The sequence below is a fragment of the Rhinoderma darwinii genome, chromosome 1 (genome assembly GCF_050947455.1).
Source record: "Rhinoderma darwinii isolate aRhiDar2 chromosome 1, aRhiDar2.hap1, whole genome shotgun sequence".
Taxonomy (NCBI): domain Eukaryota; kingdom Metazoa; phylum Chordata; class Amphibia; order Anura; family Rhinodermatidae; genus Rhinoderma; species Rhinoderma darwinii.
This window is the reverse complement of record NC_134687.1, coordinates 664,321,374-664,339,732: the sequence shown is the minus strand read 5'-3', so window position 1 is coordinate 664,339,732 and position 18,359 is coordinate 664,321,374. Positions and strand designations below refer to the sequence as shown.

Here is an 18,359-nt window from a genome sequence, read left to right as displayed (position 1 = left end):
TGTATGGGGACATTATACTGTATGGGGACATTATACTATATGGGGGCATTATACTGTATGGGGACATTATACTGTATGGGGATATTATACTGTATGTGGGCATTATACTGCATGGTGGCATTATACTGTATGGGGGCATTATACTGTATGGGGGCATTATACTGTATAGAGACATTATACTGTATGGGGGCATTATATTGAATGGCGGCATTATACTGTATGGCGGCATTATACTGTATGGCGGCATTATACTGTATGGGGGCATTATACTGTATGAGGACATTATACTGTATGGGGACATTATACTGTATGGGGACATTATACTGTATGGGGCATTATACTGTATGGGGACATTATACTGTATGGGGACATTATACTGTATGGGGACATTATACTGTATGGGGGCATTATACTGTATGGGACATTATACTGTATGGGACATTATACTGTATGGGGACATTATACTGTATGGGGCATTATACTGTATGGGGCTATTATACTATATGGGGACATTATACTGTGTGGGGGCATTATACTGTATGGGACATTATACTGTATGGGGGCATTATACTGTATGGGGACATTATACTGTATGGGGGCATTATACTGTATGGGGACATTATACTGTGTGGGGGCATTATACTGTGTGGGGGCATTATACTGTATGGGACATTATACTGTATGGGGGCATTATACTGTATGGGGACATTATACTGTGTGGGGAAATTATACTGTATGGGGGCATTATACTGTATGGGGGCATTATACTGTATGGGGGCATTATACTGTATGGGGCATTATACTGTATGGGGCATTATACTGTATGGGGACATTATACCGTATGGGGGGCATTATACTGTATGGGGACATTATACTGTATGGGGACATTATACTGTATGGGACATTATACTGTATGGGAGAATTATACTGTATGGGGACATTATACTGTATGGGGGCATTATACTGTATGGGGGCATTATACTGTATGGGGACATTATACTGTATGGGGACATTATACCGTATGGGGGGCATTATACTGTATGGGGACATTATACTGTATGGGGACATTACACTGTATGGGGCATTATACTGTATGGGGGCATTATACTGTATGGGGGCATTATACTGTATGGGGCATTATACTGTATGGGGACATTATACTGTATGGGGACATTATACTGTACGGGGGCATTATACTGTATGGGGCATTATACTGTATGGGGCATTATACTGTATGGGGACATTATACTGTATGGGGGACATTATACTGTATGGGGACATTATACTATATGGGGACATTATACTGTATGGGGACATTATACTGTATGGGGCATTATACTGTATGGAGGCATTATACTGTACGGGGGCATTATACTGTATGGAGGCATTATACTGTATGGAGGCATTATACTGTACGGGGGCATTATACTGTATGGGGCCATTATACTGCATGGGGGTAATATACTGTATGGGGGCATTACACTGTATGGGGACATTACACTGTATGGGGACATTACACTGTATGGGGCCATTATACTGTATGGTGGCATTATACTGTATGGAGGCATTATACTGTATGGGGGCATTATACTGTATGGGGACATTATACTGTATGGGGACATTATACTGTATGGGGCATTATACTGTATGGAGGAACATTATACTGTATGGGGGCATTATACTGTAGGGGGACATTATACTGTATGGTGGCATTATACTGTAAGGGGCCATTATACTGTATGGGGACATTATACTGTACGGGGGCATTATACTGTAAGGGGCCATTATACTGTATGGGGACATTATACTGTACGGGGGCATTATACTGTATGGGGGCATTATACTGAATGGGGACATTATACTGTATGGGGACATTATACTGTACGGGGACATTATACTGTATGGGGACATTATACTGTATGGGGACATTATACTGTATGGGTACATTATACTGTATGGGGCATTATACTGTATGGGGGCATTATACTGTATGGGGACATTACACTGTATGGGGACATTATACTGTAGGGGGACATTATACTGTATGGGGACATTATACTGTAAGGGGCCATTATACTGTATGGGGACATTATACTGTACGGGGGCATTATACTGTATGGGGACATTATACTGTATGGGGACATTATACTGTATGGGGACATTATACTGTACGGGGGCATTATACTGTACGGGGGCATTATACTGTATGGGGCATTATACTGTACGGGGGCATTATACTGTATGGGGCATTATACTGTATGGGGCATTATACTGTATGGGGCATTATACTGTATGGGGGCATTATACTGTACGGGGGCATTATACTGTACGGGGGCATTATACTGTATGGGGGCATTATACTGTATGGGGCATTATACTGTATGGGGCATTATACAGTATGGCAGCATTATACTGTATGGAGGCATTATACTGTATGGGGTCATTATACTGTATGGGGGCATTATACTGTATGGGGTCATTATACTGTATGGAGGCATTATACTGTATGGGGTCATTATACTGTATGGGGGCATTATACTGTATGGGGGCATTATACTGTACGGGACATTATGCTGTACAGGGACATTATACTGTATGGGGACATTATACTGTATGGGGTGTAATACAGTATGGGGGCATTATACTGTATGGGGGCATTATACTGTATGGGGTGTAATACAGTATGGGGGCATTATACTGTATGGGGGCATTATACTGTATGGGGACATTATACTGTATGGGGACATTATACTGTATGGGGACATTATACTGTATGGGGCATTATACTGTATGGAGGCATTATACTGTACGGGGACATTATACTGTATGGGGGTATTATACTGTAAGGGGACATTATACTGTATGGGAGCATTATACTGTACGGGAGCATTATACTGTACGGGGGCATTATACTGTATGGGGACATTATACTGTATGGGGGCATTATACTGTATGGGGGCATTATACTGTATGGGGGTATTATACTGTAAGGGGACATTATACTGTATGGGGCATTATACTGTATGGGGGCATTATACTGTATGGGGGCATTATACTGTATGGGGACATTATACTGTATGGGGACATTATACTGTATGGGGGCATTATACTGTATGGGGTCATTATACTGTATGGGGTCATTATACTGTATGGGGTCATTATACTGTATGGAGGCATTATACTGTATGGGGGGGGCATTATACTGTATGGGGCATTATACTGTATGGGACATTATACTGTATGAGGACATTATACTGTATGGGGACATTACACTGTATGGGGACATTATACTGTATGGGGTCATTATACTGTATGGGGGCATTATACTGTACGGGACATTATGCTGTATGGGGACATTATACTGTATGGGGGTATTATACTGTATGGGGCATTACACTGTATGGGGGCATTATACTGTATGGGGACATTACACTGTATGGGGACATTATACTGTATGGGGTCATTATACTGTATGGGGGCATTATACTGTATGGGACATTATACTGTATGGGGACATTATACTGTATGGGGGCATTATACTGTATGGGACATTATACTGTATGGGGCATTATACTGTATGGGGGCATTATACTGTATGGGGACATTATACTGTATGGGGACATTATACTGTATGGGGCATTACACTGTATGGGGACATTATACTGTATGGGGGGGGGCATTATACTGTATGGGGGCATTATACTGTATGGGGGCATTATACTGTATGGAGGCATTATACTGTATGGGGGTATTATACTGTATGGGGCATTACACTGTATGGGGGCATTATACTGTATGGGGCATTACACTGTATGGGGACATTATACTGTATGGGGGCAGCTATGGGGACATTATACTGTGTGGGCTGAATCGGGTGTGTATGGGCGGAGATTGGGCTGGATTAGAGGTGTGGCTTTACGCTATTTGAAAGTTGGGAGGTCGTGAACCTAATGTTACGTCATTACAAAATACGACTCGTCCCACAAAACATCCGAGCACTACAAAGACCAGAAATAACCACTTACCCCAAAGAGGCCAGCACTGAAGGGGTTAAATCCCGGCTAGGAGTCCAGTGGGCGGGGTCACTTAATGATTGACAGCTCTCTGTATACACTCATACAGGGGTGACTGATAACAGAGAGAACACCCGACCAGCGCGGCTCTCCACCTCATACACGGCAATAGCTGAAGGACCTGTGATGACGTCACCACCACGTGACTGGAAAGAGGAGGTCGGAGCCTATGAGTGGAGAAGTGGATGAAGGACCTGTGATATCAAATTCACGTGACCGCTGCATCCGGGGGCGTGACTTAGAAGTGCAGAGAAATGGTGAAGGACCTGCAATGATGATCACGTGACATGAGAGGTGATGGGGGATCATGTGACCAGTGCAGGAGTGATCGGAGCTAAGCTGTGTGAAATATAATGGGTTGTGGCTAAAGGACCTGTGGTGACGTCACCACCATGTGACCAATGTTGATGGGACGGAGCTGATCAGTGGGGAGGGGACGTGGGGGATGACGGACCTGTGCTGTTGATCACGTGATATGACGTGAGGGGGCGGGGCTCCTGTGCAGTGTGGAGAAGAGATGATGATCACGTGACGTTATATCCCATAATAACAGCCTGGACATGCTGGGGGTTGTAGGTCTCCCCTCTTATACCTCCTCCCTGTAATGTCCTCTGATATCCTATAATAACAGTCTGGACATGCTGGGAGTTGTAGTTCTCTCCTCTTATACCTCCTGCCTGCAATGTCCTCTGATATCACATAATAACAGCCCGGACATGCTGGGAGTTGTAGTCCTCTCCTCTTATATCTCCTCCCTGTAATGTCCTCTGATATCCCATAATAACAGTCTGGACATGCTGGGAGTTGTAGTTCTCTCCTCTTATACCTCCTCCCTGTAATGTCCTCTGATATCCCATAATAACAGTCTGGACATGCTGGGAGTTGTAGTTCTCTCCTCTTATATCTCCCCATGTAATGTCCTCTGATATCCCATAATAACATTCTGGACATGATGGGAGTTGTAGTTCTCTCCTCTTATATCTCCTCCCTGTAATGTCCTCTGATATCCCATAATAACAGCCTGGACATGCTGGGAGTTGTAGTCCTCTCCTCTTATACCTCCTCCCTGTAATGTCCTCTGATATCACATAATAACAGTCTAGACATGCTGGGAGTTGTAGTTCTCTTCTCTTATACCTTCTCCTGTAATGTCCTCTGATATCACATAATAACAGTCTGGACATGCTGGGAGTTGTAGTTCTCTCCTCATACCTCCTCCCTGTAATGTCCTCTGATATCACATAATAACAGTCTGGATATGCTGGGAGTTGTAGTCCTCTCCTCTTATACCTCCTCCTGTAATGTCCTCTGATATCACATAATAACAGTCTGGACATGCTGGGAGTTGTAGTTCTCTCCTCATACCTCCTCCCTGTAATGTCCTCTGATATCACATAATAACAGTCTGGACATGCTGGGAGTTGTAGTTCTCTCCTCTTATATCTCCTGTAATGTCCTCTGATATCACATAATAACAGTCTGGATATGCTGGGAGTTGTAGTCCTCTCCTCTTATACCTCCTCCTGTAATGTCCTCTGATATCACATACTAACAGCCTGGACATGCTGGGAGTTGTAGTTCTCTCCTCATATATCCTCCGTGTAATGTCCTCTGATATCCCATAATAACAGTCTGGACATGCTGGGAGTTGTAGTTCTCTCCTCTTATACCTCCTCCCTGTAATGTCCTCTGATATCACATAATAACAGCCTGGACATGCTGGGAGTTGTAGTCCTCTCCTCTTATACCTCCTCCTGTAATGACCTCTGATATCCCATAATAACAGTCTGGACATGATAGGAGTTGTAGTTCTCTCCTCTTATACCTCCTCCCTGTAATGTCCTATGATATCCCATAATAACAGTCTGGACATGATAGGAGTTGTAGTTCTCTCATACCTCCTCCCTGTAATGTCCTCTGATATCACATAATAACAGTCTGGACATGCTGGGAGTTGTAGTTCTCTCATATCTCCTCCCTGTAATGTCCTCTGATATCACATAATAACAACCTGGACATGCTGGGGGTTGTAGTTCTCTCCTCTTATACCTCCTCCTGTAATGTCCTCTGATATCCCATAATAACAGTCTGGACATGCTGGGAGTTGTAGTTCTCTCCTCTTATATCTCCACCTGTAATGTCCTCTGATATCACATAATAACAGACTGAACATGCTGGGAGTTGTAGTTCTCTCCTCTTATATCTCCTCCTACATTGTCCTCTGATATTTGGGAGTTGTAGTCCTCTCCCTTATGCCTCCTCCCTGTAATGTCCTCTGATATCCCATAATAACAGTCTGGACATGCTGGGAGTTGTAGTTCTGTCCTCTTATACCTCCTCCCTGTGATGTCCTCTGATATCCCATAATAACAGTCTGGACATGCTGGGAGTTGTAGTCCTCTCCTCTTATGCCTCCTCCTGTAATGTCCTCTGATATCACATAATAACAGTCTGGATAAGCTGGGAGTTGTAGTTCTCTTATACCTCCTCCTGTAATGTCCTCTGATATCACATACCAGCCTGGACATGCTGGGAGTTGTAGTTCTCTCTTATATCTCCTCCCTGTAATGTCCTCTGATATCACATAATAACAGTCTGGACATGCTGGGAGTTGTAGTTCTCTCCTCATACCTCCTCCCTGTAATGTCCTCTGATATCCCATAATAACAGTCTGGACATGCTGGGAGTTGTAGTTCTCTCCTCTTATACCTCCTCCTGTAATGTCCTCTGATATCACATAATAACAGCCTGGACATGCTGGGAGTTGTAGTCCTCTCCTCTTATACCTCCTCCTTGTAATGTCCTCTGATATCACATAATAACAGCCTGGACATGCTGGGAGTTGTAGTTCTCTCCTCTTATACCTCCTCCCTGTAATGTCCTCTGATATCACATAATAACAGCCCGGACATGCTGGGAGTTGTAATTCTCTCCTCTTATATCTCCTCCTGTAATGTCCTCTGATATCCCATAATAACAGTCTGGACATGATGGGAGTTGTAGTTCTCTCATACCTCCTCCCTGTAATGTCCTCTGAAATCACATAATAACAGCCTGGACATGCTGGGATTGTAGTTCTCCTCGTATATCTCCTCCTGTAATGTCCTCTGATATCACATAATAACAGTCGACATGCTGGGAGTTGTAGTTCTCTCCTCTCATACCTCCTCCTGTAATGTCCTCTGATATCACATAATAACAGTCTGGATAAGCTGGGAGTTGTAGTTCTCTCCTCTTATATCTCCTCCCTGTAATGTCCTCTGATATCACATAATAACAGTCTGGACATCCTGGGAGTTGTAGTCCTCTCCTCTTATATCTCCTCTTGTAATGTCCTCTGATATCCCATAATAACAGTCTGGACATGCTGGGAGTTGTAGTTCTCTCCTCTCATACCTCCTCCTGTAATGTCCTCTGATATCACATAACAGCCTGGACATGCTGGGAGTTGTAGTTCTCTCTTATATCTCCTCCCTGTAATGTCCTCTGATATCACATAACAGTCTGGACATGCTGGGAGTTGTAGTTCTCTCCTCATACCTCCTCCCTGTAATGTCCTCTGATATCACATAATAACAGCCTGGACATGCTGGGAGTTGTAGTTCTCTCCTCTTATACCTCCTCCTGTAATGTCCTCTGATATCACATAACAGCCTGGACATGCTGGGAGTTGTAGTTCTCTCTTATATCTCCTCCCTGTAATGTCCTCTGATATCACATAATAACAGTCTGGACATGCTGGGAGTTGTAGTCCTCTCCTCTTATACCTCCTCCCTGTAATGTCCTCTGATATCACATAATAACAGCCCGGACATGCTGGGAGTTGTAGTTCTCTCCTCTTATATCTCATCCTGTAATGTCCTCTGATATCACATAATAACAGTCTGGACATGCTGGGAGTTGTAGTTCTCCTCTTATATCTCCTCCTGTAATGTCCTCTGATATCCCATAATAACAGTCTGGACATGATGGGAGTTGTAGTTCTCTCATACCTCCTCCCTGTAATGTCCTCTGATATCACATAATAACAGCCTGGACATGCTGGGAGTTGTAGTTCTCCTCGTATATCTCCTCCTGTAATGTCCACTGATATCACATAATAACAGTCTGGACATGCTGGGAGTTGTAGTTCTGTCCTCTTATACCTCCTCCCTGTGATGTCCTCTGATATCCCATAATAACAGTCTGGACATGCTGGGAGTTGTAGTCCTCTCCTCTTATGCCTCCTCCTGTAATGTCCTCTGATATCACATAATAACAGTCTGGATAAGCTGGGAGTTGTAGTTCTCTCCTCTTATATCTCCTCCCTGTAATGTCCTCTGATATGACATAATAACAGTCTGGACATGCTGGGAGTTGTAGTTCTCTTATACCTTCTCCCTGTAATGTCCTCTGATATCCCATAATAACAGTCTGGACATGCTGGGAGTTGTAGTTCTCTCCTCTTATACCTCCTCCTGTAATGTCCTCTGATATCACATAACAGCCTGGACATGCTGGGAGTTGTAGTTCTCTCTTATATCTCCTCCCTGTAATGTCCTCTGATATCACATAATAACAGTCTGGACATGCTGGGAGTTGTAGTTCTCTCCTCATACCTCCTCCCTGTAATGTCCTCTGATATCACATAATAACAGCCTGGACATGCTGGGAGTTGTAGTTCTCTCCTCTTATACCTCCTCCTGTAATGTCCTCTGATATCCCATAATAACAGCCTGGACATGCTGGGAGTTGTAGTTCTCTCTTATATCTCCTCCCTGTAATGTCCTCTGATATCACATAATAACAGTCTGGACATGCTGGGAGTTGTAGTTCTCTCCTCTTATATCTCATCCTGTAATGTCCTCTGATATCACATAATAACAGTCTGGACATGCTGGGAGTTGTAGTTCTCTTATATCTCCTCCTGTAATGTCCTCTGATATCACATAATAACAGTCTGGACATGCTGGGAGTTGTAGTTCTCTCCTCATACCTCCTCCCTGTAATGTCCTCTGATATCACATAATAACAGCCTGGACATGCTGGGAGTTGTAGTCCTCTCCTTTTATACCTCCTCCCTGTAATGTCCTCTGATATCACATAATAACAGCCCGGACATGCTGGGAGTTGTAGTTCTCTCCTCTTATATCTCCTCCTGTAATGTCCTCTGATATCACATAATAACAGTATGGACATGCTGGGAGTTGTAGTTCTCTCTTCTTATATCTCCACCTGTAATGTCCTCTGATATCCCATAATAACAGCCTGGACATGCTGGGAGTTGTAGTCCTCTCCTCTTATATCTCCTCCCTGTAATGTCCTCTGATATCACATAATAACAGTCTGGACATGCTGGGAGTTGTAGTCCTCTCCTCATATCTCCTCCCTGTAATGTCCTCTGATATCACATAATAACAGCCTGGACATGCTGGGAGTTGTAGTTCTCTCCTCTTATACTACTCCTCGCTGTAATGTCCTCTGATATCACATAATAACAGTCTGGACTTGCTGGGAGCTGTAGTTCTCTTCTCTTATACCTTCTCCTGTAATGTCCTCTGATATCCTATAATAACAGCCTGGACATGCTGGGAGTTGTAGTTCTCTACTCTTATACCTCCTCCTTGTAATGTCCTCTGATACCCCACAATAACAGCCTGGACATTCTGGGAGTTGTAGTTCTCTCCTCTTATATCTCCTCCTGTAATGTCCTCTGATATCACATAACAGCCTGGACATGCTGGGAGTTGTAGTTCTCTCCTCTTATATCTCCTCCCTGTGATGTCCTCTGATATCCCATAATAACAGTCTGGACATGCTGGGAGTTGTAGTCCTCTCCTCTTATATCTCCTCCCTGTGATGTCCTCTGATATCCCATAATAACAGTCTGGACATGTTGGGAGTTGTAGTTCTCTCCTCTTATATCTCCTCCTGTAATGTCCTCTGATATCACATAATAACAGCCTGGACATGCTGGTAGTTGTAGTCCTCTCCTCTTATATCTCCTCCTGTAATGTCCTCTGATATCACATAATAACAGTCTGGACATGCTGGGAGTTGTAGTTCTCTCTTATATCTCTTCCTGTAATGTCCTCTGATATCCCATAATAACAGTCTGGACATGCTGGGAGTTGTAGTTCTCTCATATCTCCTCCCTGTAATGTCCTCTGATATCACATAATAACAACCTGGACATGCTGGGGGTTGTAGTTCTCTCCTCTTATACCTCCTCCTGTAATGTCCTCTGATATCCCATAATAACAGTCTGGACATGCTGGGAGTTGTAGTTCTCTCCTCTTATATCTCCACCTGTAATGTCCTCTGATATCACATAATAACAGTCTGGACATGCTGGGAGTTGTAGTTCTCTCCTCTTATACCTCCTCCCTGTAATGTCCTCTGATATCCCATAATAACAGTCTGGACATGCTGGGAGTTGTAGTTCTCTCCTCTTATATCTCCTCCTACATTGTCCTCTGATATTTGGGAGTTGTAGTCCTCTCCCTTATACCTCCTCCCTGTAATGTCCTCTGATATCCCATAATAACAGTCTGGACATGATGGGAGTTGTAGTTCTCTCATACCTCCTCCCTGTAATGTCCTCTGATATCACATAATAACAGCCTGGACATGCTGGGAGTTGTAGTTCTCCTCGTATATCTCCTCCTGTAATGTCCTCTGATATCACATAATAACAGTCTGGACATGCTGGGAGTTGTAGTTCTGTCCTCTTATACCTCCTCCCTGTGATGTCCTCTGATATCCCATAATAATAGTCTGGACATGCTGGGGGTTGTAGTTCTCTCCTCTTATACCCCCTCCTGTAATGTCCTCTGATATCACATAATAACAGTCTGGACATGCTGGGAGTTGTAGTCCTCTCCTCTTATGCCTCCTCCTGTAATGTCCTCTGATATCACATAATAACAGTCTGGATAAGCTGGGAGTTGTAGTTCTCTTATACCTTCTCCCTGTAATGTCCTCTGATATCACATAATAACAGACTGGACATGCTGGGAGTTGTAGTCCTCTCCTCTTATATCTCCTCCCTGTAATGTCCTCTGATATCACATAATAACAGTCTGGACATGCTGGGAGTTGTAGTTCTCTTATACCTTCTCCCTGTAATGTCCTCTGATATTCCATAATAACAGACTGGACATACTGGTAGTTGTAGTCCTCTCCTCTTATATCTCCTCTTGTAATGTCCTCTGATATCCCATAATAACAGTCTGGACATGCTGGGAGTTGTAGTTATCTCCTCTTATACCTCCTCCTGTAATGTCCTCTGATATCACATAACAGCCTGGACATGCTGGGAGTTGTAGTTCTCTCTTATATCTCCTCCCTGTAATGTCCTCTGATATCACATAATAACAGTCTGGACATGCTGGGAGTTGTAGTTCTCTCTTCTTATATCTCCACCTGTAATGTCCTCTGATATCCCATAATAACAGCCTGGACATGCTGGGAGTTGTAGTTCTCTCCTCTTATACCTCCTCCTGTAATGTCCTCTGATATCCCATAATAACAGTCTGGACATGCTGGGAGTTGTAGTCCTCTCCTCTTATACCTCCTCCTTGTAATGTCCTCTGATATCACATAATAACATCCTGGACATGCTGGGAGTTGTAGTTCTCTCTTCTTATACCTCCTCCCTGTAATGTCCTCTGATATCACATAATAACAGCCCGGACATGCTGGGAGTTGTAGTTCTCTCCTCTTATATCTCATCCTGTAATGTCCTCTGATATCACATAATAACAGTCTGGACATGCTGGGAGTTGTAGTTCTCCTCTTATATCTCCTCCTGTAATGTCCTCTGATATCACATAATAACAGCCTGGACATGCTGGGAGTTGTAGTTCTCTCCTCTTATATCTCATCCTGTAATGTCCTCTGATATCACATAATAACAGTCTGGACATGCTGGGAGTTGTAGTTCTCCTCTTATATCTCCTCCTGTAATGTCCTCTGATATCACATAATAACAGCCTAGACATGCTGGGAGTTGTAGTTCTCTCCTCTTATACCTCCTCCTGTAATGTCCTCTGATATCACAAAATAACAGTCTGGACATGCTGGGAGTTGTAGTTCTCTCTTCTTATATCTCCACCTGTAATGTCCTCTGATATCCCATAATAACAGCCTGGACATGCTGGGAGTTGTAGTCCTCTCCTCTTATATCTCCTCCCTGTAATGTCCTCTGATATCACATAATAACAGTCTGGACATGCTGGGAGTTGTAATTCTCTCCTCTTATACCTCCTCCCTGTAATGTCCTCTGATATCACATAATAACAGTCTGGACATGCTGGGAGCTGTAGTTCTCTTCTCTTATACCTTCTCCTGTAATGTCCTCTGATATCACATAATAACAGCCTGGACATGCTGGGAGTTGTAGTTCTCTACTCTTATACCTCCTCCTTGTAATGTCCTCTGATACCACATAATAACAGTCTGGACATTCTGGGAGTTGTAGTTCTCTCCTCTTATATCTCCTCCTGTAATGTCCTCTGATATCACATAACAGCCTGGACATGCTGGGAGTTGTAGTTCTCTCCTCTTATATCTCCTCCCTGTGATGTCCTCTGATATCCCATAATAACAGTCTGGACATGCTGGGAGTTGTAGTCCTCTCCTCTTATATCTCCTCCCTGTGATGTCCTCTGATATCCCATAATAACAGTCTGGACATGCTGGGAGTTGCAGTCCTCTCCTCTTATATCTCCTCCTGTAATGTCCTCTGATATCCCATAATAACAGTCTGGACATGCTGGGGGTTGTAGTACTCTCCTCTTATACCTCCTCCCTGTAATGTCCTCTGATATCCCATAATAACACTCTGGACATGCTGGGAGTTGTAGTTCTCTCCTCTTATATCCCTCCCTGTATTGTCCTCTGATATCCCATAATAACAGTCTGGACATGCTGGGAGTTGTAGTTCTCTCCTCTTATACCCCTCCCTGTATTGTCCTCTGATATCCCATAATAACAGCCTGGACATGCTGGGAGTTGTAGTCCTCTCCTCTTATATCTCCACCTGTAATGTCCTCTGATATCACATAATAACAGACTGAACATGCTGGGAGTTGTAGTTCTCTCCTCTTATATCTCCTCCTACATTGTCCTCTGATATTTGGGAGTTGTAGTCCTCTCCCTTATACCTCCTCCCTGTAATGTCCTCTGATATCCCATAATAACAGTCTGGACATGATGGGAGTTGTAGTTCTCTCATACCTCCTCCCTGTAATGTCCTCTGATATCACATAATAACAGCCTGGACATGCTGGGATTGTAGTTCTCCTCGTATATCTCCTCCTGTAATGTCCTCTGATATCACATAATAACAGTCGACATGCTGGGAGTTGTAGTTCTCTCCTCTCATACCTCCTCCTGTAATGTCCTCTGATATCACATAATAACAGTCTGGATAAGCTGGGAGTTGTAGTTCTCTCCTCTTATATCTCCTCCCTGTAATGTCCTCTGATATCACATAATAACAGTCTGGATTTGCTGGGAGTTGTAGTCCTCTCCTCTTATATCTCCTCTTGTAATGTCCTCTGATATCCCATAATAACAGTCTGGACATGCTGGGAGTTGTAGTTCTCTCCTCTCATACCTCCTCCTGTAATGTCCTCTGATATCACATAACAGCCTGGACATGCTGGGAGTTGTAGTTCTCTCTTATATCTCCTCCCTGTAATGTCCTCTGATATCACATAATAACAGTCTGGACATGCTGGGAGTTGTAGTTCTCTCCTCATACCTCCTCCCTGTAATGTCCTCGGATATCACATAATAACAGCCTGGACATGCTGGGAGTTGTAGTTCTCTCCTCTTATACCTCTTCCTGTAATGTCCTCTGATATCACATAACAGCCTGGACATGCTGGGAGTTGTAGTTCTCTCCTCTTATACCTCCTCCTGTCATGTCCTCTGATATCACATAATAACAGTCTGGACATGCTGGGAGTTGTAGTCCTCTCCTCTTATATCTCCTCCTGTAATGCCCTCTGATATCACATAATAACAGTCTGGTCATGCTGGGAGTTGTAGTTCTCTCTTATATCTCCTCCCTGTAATGTCCTCTGATATCACATAATAACAGTCTGGACATGCTGGGAGTTGTAGTTCTCTCCTCTTATATCTCCTCCCTGTAATGTCCTCTGATATCACATAATAACAGCCCGGACATGCTGGGAGTTGTAGTTCTCTCCTCTTATATCTCATCCTGTAATGTCCTCTGATATCACATAATAACAGTCTGGACATGCTGGGAGTTGTAGTTCTCCTCTTATATCTCCTCCTGTAATGTCCTCTGATATCCCATAATAACAGTCTGGACATGATGGGAGTTGTAGTTCTCTCATACCTCCTCCCTGTAATGTCCTCTAATATCACATAATAACATCCTGGACATGCTGGGAGTTGTAGTTCTCCTCGTATATCTCCTCCTGTAATGTCCTCTGATATCACACAATAACAGTCTGGACATGCTGGGAGTTGTAGTTCTGTCCTCTTATACCTCCTCCCTGTGATGTCCTCTGATATCCCATAATAACAGTCTGGACATGCTGATAGTTGTAGTCCTCTCCTCTTATGCCTCCTCCTGTAATGTCCTCTGATATCACATAATAACAGTCTGGATAAGCTGGGAGTTGTAGTTCTCTCCTCTTATATCTCCTCCCTGTAATGTCCTCTGATATGACATAATAACAGTCTGGACATGCTGGGAGTTGTAGTTCTCTTATACCTTCTCCCTGTAATGTCCTCTGGTATCCCATAATAACAGTCTGGACATGCTGGGAGTTGTAGTTCTCTCCTCTTATACCTCCTCCTGTAATGTCCTCTGATATCACATAACAGCCTGGACATGCTGGGAGTTGTAGTTCTCTCTTATATCTCCTCCCTGTAATGTCCTCTGATATCACATAATAACAGCCTGGACATGCTGGGAGTTGTAGTTCTCTCCTCTTATATCTCATCCTGTAATGTCCTCTGATATCACATAATAACAGTCTGGACATGCTGGGAGTTGTAGTTCTCCTCTTATATCTCCTCCTGCAATGTCCTCTGATATCACATAATAACAGTCTGGACATGCTGGGAGTTGTAGTCCTCTCCTCATACCTCCTCCCTGTAATGTCCTCTGATATCACATAATAACAGCCTGGACATGCTGGGAGTTGTAGTCCTCTCCTCTTATACCTCCTCCCTGTAATGTCCTCTGATATCACATAATAACAGCCCGGACATGCTGGGAGTTGTAGTTCTCTCCTCTTATATCTCCTCCTGTAATGTCCTCTGATATCACATAATAACAGTCTGGACATGCTGGGAGTTGTAGTTCTCTCTTCTTATATCTCCACCTGTAATGTCCTCTGATATCCCATAATAACAGCCTGGACATGCTGGGAGTTGTAGTCCTCTCCTCTTATATCTCCTCCCTGTAATGTCCTCTGATATCACATAATAACAGTCTGGACATGCTGGGAGTTGTAGTCCTCTCCTCTTATATCTCCTCCCTGTAATGTCCTCTGATATCACATAATAACAGTCTGGACATGCTGGGAGTTGTAGTTCTCTCCTCTTATACCTCCTCCCTGTAATGTCCTCTGATATCCCATAATAACAGCCTGGACATGCTGGGAGTTGTAGTTCTCTTCTCTTATACCTTCTCCTGTAATGTCCTCTGATATCACATAATAACAGCCTGGACATGCTGGGAGTTGTAGTTCTCTACTCTTATACCTCCTCCTTGTAATGTCCTCTGATACCACATAACAGCCTGGACATTCTGGGAGTTGTAGTTCTCTCCTCTTATATCTCCTCCTGTAATGTCCTCTGATATCACATAACAGCCTGGACATGCTGGGAGTTGTAGTTCTCTCCTCTTATATCTCCTCCCTGTGATGTCCTCTGATATCCCATAATAACAGTCTGGACATGCTGGGAGTTGTAGTCCTCTCCTCTTATATCTCCTCCCTGTGATGTCCTCTGATATCCCATAATAACAGTCTGGACATGCTGGGAGTTGTAGTACTCTCCTCTTATACCTCCTCCCTGTAATGTCCTCTGATATCCCATAATAACAGTCTGGACATGCTGGGAGTTGTAGTTCTCTCCTCTTATACCCCTCCCTGTATTGTCCTCTGATATCCCATAATAACAGTCTGGACATGCTGGGAGTTGTAGTTCTCTCCTCTTATACCCCTCCCTGTATTGTCCTCTGATATCCCATAATAACAGCCTGGACATGCTGGGAGTTGTAGTCCTCTCCTCTTATATCTCCACCTGTAATGTCCTCTGATATCACATAATAACAGTCTGGACATGCTGGGAGTTGTAGTTCTCTCCTCTTATATCTCCTCCTGTAATGTCCTCTGATATAACATAATAACAGTCTGGACATGATGGGAGTTGTAGTTCTCTCCTCTTATACCTCCTCCCTGTAATGTCCTCTGATATCCCATAATAACAGTCTGGACATGATGAGAGTTGTAGTTCTCTCATACCTCCTCCCTGTAATGTCCTCTGATATCACATAATAACAGCCTGGACATGCTGGGAGTTGTAGTTCTACTCGTATATCTCCTCCTGTAATGTCCTCTGATATCACATAATAACAGTCTGGACATGCTGGGAGTTGTAGTTCTGTCCTCTTATACCTCCTCCCTGTGATGTCCTCTGATATCCCATAATAACAGTCTGGACATGCTGGGAGTTGTAGTCCTCTCCTCTTATGCCTCCTCCTGTAATGTCCTCTGATATCACATAACAGCCTGGACATGCTGGGAGTTGTAGTTCTCTCTTATATCTCCTCCCTGTAATGTCCTCTGATATCACATAATAACAGTCTGGACATGCTGGGAGTTGTAGTTCTCTCCTCATACCTCCTCCCTGTAATGTCCTCTGATATCACATAATAACAGCCTGGACATGCTGGGAGTTGTAGTTCTCTCCTCTTATACCTCCTCCTGTAATGTCCTCTGATATCACATAACAGCCTGGACATGCTGGGAGTTGTAGTTCTCTCTTATATCTCCTCCCTGTAATGTCCTCTGATATCACATAATAACAGTCTGGACATGCTGGGAGTTGTAGTTCTCTCCTCTTATATCTCATCCTGTAATGTCCTCTGATATCACATAATAACAGTCTGGACATGCTGGGAGTTGTAGTTCTCCTCTTATATCTCCTCCTGTAATGTCCTCTGATATCACATAATAACAGCCTGAACTTGCTGGGAGTTGTAGTCCTCTCTTCTAATATCTCCTCCTGTAGTGTCCTCTGATATCACATAATAACAGTCTGGACATGCTGGGAGTTGTAGTTCTCTCCTCTTATATCTGCTCCCTGTAATGTCCTCTGATATCACATAATAACAGTCTGGACATGCTGGGAGTTGTAATTCTCTCCTCTTATACTCCTCCCTGTAATGTCCTCTGATATCACATAATAACAGTCTGGACATGCTGGTAGTTGTAGTTCTCTCCTCTTATATCTCCTCCTGTAATGTCCTCTAATATCACATAATAACAGCCTGGACATGCTGGGAGTTGTAGTCCTCTCCTCTTATGCCTCCTCCTGTATTGTCCTCTGATATCACATAATAACAGTCTGGACATGCTGGGAGTTGTAGTTCTCTCCTCTTATACCTCCTCCTGTAATGTCCTCTGATATCCCATAATAACAGTCTGGACATGCTGGGAGTTGTAGTCCTCTCCTCTTATACCTCCTCCTGTAATGTCCTCTGATATCACATAATAACAGTCTGGACATGCTGGGAGTTGTAGTTCTCTTCTCTTATACCTCCTCCTGTAATGTCCTCTGATATCACATAATAACAGCCTGGACATGCTGGGAGTTGTAGTTCTCTACTCTTATACCTCCTCCTTGTAATGTCCTCTGATACCCCACAATAACAGCCTGGACATTCTGGGAGTTGTAGTTCTCTCCTCTTATATCTCCTCCTGTAATGTCCTCTGATATCACATAACAGCCTGGACATGCTGGGAGTTGTAGTTCTCTCCTCTTATATCTCCTCCGTGTAATGTCCTCTGATATCCTATAATAACAGTCTGGACATGCTGGGAGATGCAGTCCTCTCCTCTTATATCTCCTCCTGTAATGTCCTCTGATATCCCATAATAACAGTCTGGACATGCTGGGAGTTGTAGTACTCTCCTCTTATACCTCCTCCCTGTAATGTCCTCTGATATCCCATAATAACAGTCTGGACATGCTGGGAGTTGTAGTTCTCTCCTCTTATACCCCTCCCTGTATTGTCCTCTGATATCCCAT

The 18,359-nt window shown here is 43.6% G+C and overlaps 1 protein-coding gene across 1 annotated transcript in view; it reads right to left on the bottom strand.

Annotated features, from left to right (window-relative positions):
• LOC142664692 (uncharacterized) overlaps positions 1-4,243 on the bottom strand; it is a 66,580-nt gene extending 62,337 nt beyond the window's left edge. The window contains exon 1 of the mRNA XM_075843942.1: positions 4,026-4,243. The gene's annotated coding sequence lies outside the window, so the exon portion shown is untranslated. The remainder of the gene's footprint in view (positions 1-4,025) is intronic.
• Positions 4,244-18,359: the final 14,116 nt, after the last annotated feature.